We start from the raw sequence: 5,062 nt of genomic DNA on the forward strand, positions 1-5,062 counted from the left end.
AATCGTCTAGTGACGCAACTCTTTTCGCCCTCATCAAGGCTATGCACGACTTATTTTGATGACATTTTTGTCATAGTCGTGCGGAGCAGGGTCGGTCGGATATGGAAACCCATGTAGACCATTCGCGAGCAGTGCCCGAAAGCATGGTCACAAGTAAACTGTATGCCATTCATCTAGATGCATTTTTGGCGCATTAGAAATTCCTTTCTTTGTGTGCTTCATTGGGAAGCGAGGCCTTAAAGAGCGGATCCCGCTAAGGTAAAAGCCATAGTTGATTGGCTGGTTCCTAAAAACCAAAAAGGTTCGCGTAAGTGGTTGGGCCTCGCCAACTATTTACACAAATCTAGCGAAAATTAAGCTGATATGGCTAGGCAATTTACTAATCTCCTAAGAAAGGATACAGAATGGTGCTGGACTAGCCCAGAACATAATGCTTCGCAAGCAGTTAAGGATAGTCGTATTCATGCCCCGATTCTGGCGCTGCCGAATCCAGATTGGCCTTTCAGTGTCGTCTGTGACGCATCGGATTTTGCCATTGGCAGTGCTCTGTTACAAGCAGATATTGACGGGCGTGAACGTGTTATTGCGCTCGAATCTAGACAGCTTAAAGCTGCGGAAAAGAATTATTTAGTTCATGACAAATAGTTACTTGCTATGAAGTACGCTCTCGTCAATCAGAGTTCATCTGCTTGGCTCTAAGCCGTTTGTGATATTTACAAATCACGCGTCATTACGCACGGCGACTAAGTCGCCCCATCTCTCACAGAGAATGACCCGATGGATATCCGTTTTCGCCAAATACAACTTCGAGGTGAAGGATAAGCCTGGCATGCAGAATGCTTTGGCCGATGCGTTATCACGCAGTATAGAATTATTAGTCAGAGGCGCTAGCGTAATAGCTAGGTTATGAGCTCTCTCATGCAACGACTATCATGTCGCCTATTACTGGGTTAATCCGTTCGGCTCACCTCAAGGATTAACAGTGTGTAGCTCTGCTACGAGCTCTAAAGAGCACTGACTCGGGTTTTAATTTGTCGGCACGTTTGCGTGCAAGTTACATCAATTTTCTATCGATAACGACGTATTGCTTTATGGCACGGATGCTGCGGAACCTCCGCGCGTCGTTGTTCCTCATGATGAGGATTTGAAGTACCGGCTCCTCAATGAGGCAAACGATACTATCCCTGGTGGTCATCTCGGTAGAGAAAAGACCTACGGCTCTGTAAGCCAGATTTATTGGTGGCCCCAAATTTCTAAATGGGTCAGCACATACGATCGCACATGCGAAACTTGCCAGCGGGTTAAACCCTCGGTGAATGCTGCTGCGCCACTTGCAAGTCTGCCCATACCCATAGGGAGTTGGAAGTCCATTAGTTAGGATTTTGTTTTCGGTCTACCGAAAGGTTCGGCCGGTAACTTTGGCATAGTGGTCTTTGTTGACCGATTGAGCAAAATGGCTCACTTGGCGGCTGTGCCAGATACCATTGATGGTGAAGTAAGGCTGTTCATCGATCGCGACAACACCGTTTGCCAGTGGCAAGTGTCTATGGTCGGGACCCCCGTTTCACGATTAAATTCTGGAAATTAATTTCCCGAGTGCTTGGCAACATATTGGACATTCCACCGCGGAACATCCGCAGACCAATGGTCCGACTGAACGTGTCAATCGCGTCATTGAAGACGATTTTCACAGTATGTGGGCTCAGACACCAAAACTGTGGAGCTCAATGCTCGCTGTAGTAGAATTTGCGTTTGATAACGCTGTGCATGCCTACAGGCTATACTCCGTTCTATGTCAGCGGTCTCACCCACCGACGCATTCCGTTAACAATTCCACTGCGTGGCTCAGGCTTGGTGGGGGTGAATGAGCCGATAGGCTTGCTGATATCAGCCCTGTTACCGTTCGGAAACAAGTAAGCGAGTTTCTCGCGACGCGATTTAGTGTTTTAAGAATGTAAGGGACACGATGGCTGATGGCTGATGGCCAAGCAAACAAAAAGAATAAGCAGATGCCAAAGGAAAAGCTGTATTCAATCTTATGTGGTCGGAGACCGAGTTTTATTAAGCGCTATAATCTACCTACTAACTTGGTTTCCGCGGTCTTCAAGACCAAATTGCGCCCGCGCTTTATTGGACCATTTATGGTCGTGGTCAAGAAGGGTCTAGCTTGCACGCCAAACCTTCCTAGCAAGCTGCGTACACACCCAGGGTTCTACGTCGGCTTGCTTAAGCCATATCGGGGCCCTTCACACGTGGACTTAAAAGCGCTTGCGCCGAGACAGGCAGTCCTGCCGCAGATTGCTGCATCCTATCCAGGATTTCCAGCTGGTCCTTTAAACAAGGTTGCTAAGGCTCCAGCATCGGAAGACGGTTCTGAATCGCCAAAAGAGCTCTCAACCCGAGCAAGGCTCCCATGAAGAAGTTGCAACTCGTGTTTTGAAAGCAACAAAAATGCTTTTGCCGAGATTTCGGCCCCCTCTCGCGCTGCTTGGTACGCGAAAGAACCTTCAGTTTCACGTGGAGAAACTCTTAGAGCGACGTCGTCGTAAGGGTCATTACCAGTATTTGGTAAAGTGGCTTGGGTACCCCTCTTCTGAAAACTCTTGGGAGTTCGAGGTACCTCTTCGGCAAGATTGTTGACGTTTTTGAGCGCCAAGCTCAGAGTCAACTCGCGTCAAAGGACGCTTCTCACCACTAGACGTGGGATTGAGTGGATCTAGAGCCTCAGTGCGGATTCGATCCATGGCTGTACGGTCAATCGAAGCACTGAAATATCGGCCAGACCTCTCTTCATTTTGTGGCATAAATGCCGAACGTAACTGGCCTTTGGCCTTAGGCTTCGCAAAATCAAAGCGAAGCTTCCGTTCCGAACGAACATCAGCCGAATCTGCAGACTCTCTGATATTCCAAATATTAATGAGGCGGCGGGCCCGGTGAACCCGGTCTCAACGAGACTTCATTTTCACTCCTTGTTTCGTCTGGAAACAAAACAATCGGAATTTCCCGCATAGGTGTCACCGAAGCCTCATGGGCTTGATCACGTAAATGCGTCAGATATTGACCTCGCGTCATTACCCTTAGCATAAGGCATCGCTCATGAAGAGCGTCGGAACAGCAATCTCCTCCGGCGTTCTCGCCGTGTCACCGGAGGTCAAGATGGCCAAGCTGTGACCCTCTATTCCTTTGAGACGCTCGTCCGCACTAAGCAGAGTAAATCTATATTCACTGTGCGCTTCAGCTTTCGCTATCTCGGCAGCTCGACGACGCCCTTTTTCCTCTATGAGGATCGCCTGCTCTTGCACTTCATCGAGCGGATTCTTAATGATGTTGGACTCAGGGTCTCGTGTCCTGTCCACTGCAGTTAAAACATCAGCGGCACCACGTTCTGGGAACGGATTCGGGGCCCACCGATGTTCATCCGGAGGAGAAGGCGTGAAAGAACGTCTCTCTTTCTCCACCTCCTCTGATGAAGAGTGACTTTTAAAGTCCACCATTCCATCATCGCCGAGGAAGGTGCTAAGAGTCTGTGACTCACGCTTGATTGTCATGAGACATAGGAAAGAAATTTACAACCGAACGGTTAGCTGTTTAGGCTCCAACCTCATAGAGAAAATGAAGCGAATGTTTTCACTCGGTGTCAACAGTCTGATGGGGGAGGGTGTAATGGGGCACACATCGGTTGGAGAACCGTTGTTGTGGTACGTTAACTTTATGGGTATAATACCCTTTTATCCAATTCTAAAATAGTTAATTACTTAAATCCCATTTAGTATGGGTAACAAATGTGGTCACCGCCAGATAAAAATCTGGCGGCCGAAATCTATTTTAAATTAGGTAGGGTAAGGTTTTTAGATTTAGATGATTAAAACACAGTTTAGTTCCATTTTTGATCTTAGAGCGTATAGTGCCTTTCTAAGGTTTGTGCATTGATCTGTGAGAGATTGAAGTCTTTTTAAGGTATATGCTCTCGGGCACTAGTTGCCACTTGGTATCACGAACCCCTGAATCCCTTGAGCTAGGATTTATTAAGCTTTAGTAGCTTGTACGACTTCCTGATTTGTTAACCCATTAATTTATAACTAAGAGACCCTTAGAGTGTAAAACCTTCCTCTGACTTCAGGAGCGATGTAGGCGGGCACGTCGTAATGCGGCCACGCTCTACTTAGACACACACCCTAGCACAGCGAGGAAGCGGTTCAACCTGCTTCTCTTGCGTGCAGTGAGGTAGTTGTGGTGGGCGCGTAAGCGACCTCACCCAACACACTAAGTACCCTGATTAAGTGTCGTCACGGGAGCGGTAATCCGTCTCCTCGTGCGCACTTACCAAGTAGGAAGTAGTTTTCAGACTGATTTATATTTAATAGAATTAAATATAAATACCTCTTTTTACCAATTGAAATGTCATCTCTATAGATAACACTTAATATGTATTGCGAGCTTATCTTTCTAGATACCTCGCGTAACGGTTGACGCTAGCCGTCATCCCTCCTAATGTGAATGCACCCATGTGCATCACATACACAAGGGTTGGTCACAAATGTGCACAACACCCGAGTGCTGGGTCTAATTACTATTATTTAGTAATTGACCATCCCCTTAAATGCACCAAGTGTACTTAACGGGGACTGTGTAGCATTAGGGCAACTTTAGCCCGTTACACCATCCCCCCCTTTAAGAACGAATTTACATTTTTAAATTCGTCAAAGAGGAGAGAGGAACTGCGAGCAGCTTTACGCGCCGCTAGTTCACTCAATCACTCTAGCGCACGTGTTTCCATACACGGCGCCCAAGATGCCACCTAAAAGGGGCCACGTTGGTGGGTCGTCTGCGAAGACGCCCACTCAACCTCACACTAAGCGCACGCGCCGCGTTAATTCGCCGGCCGCGTCTAATGCCTTAGTCGGAACGCCGACAGCCACTGCTGCTGTCGCGTTAACAGGGCTAAAGGATCCATCCCACTTTAACAGTGAGGATGTTGATCCGTCGCTCATTGTCGACTACAATGAGTCGACACCGTTGCCGTCACCTCATAGTAGTGATGCGGACAACGAGCTCATGAGGA

Source organism: Bremia lactucae, linkage group LG1 (assembly GCF_004359215.1).
Source record: "Bremia lactucae strain SF5 linkage group LG1, whole genome shotgun sequence".
NCBI classification, from domain to species: Eukaryota; Oomycota; class Peronosporomycetes; order Peronosporales; family Peronosporaceae; genus Bremia; species Bremia lactucae.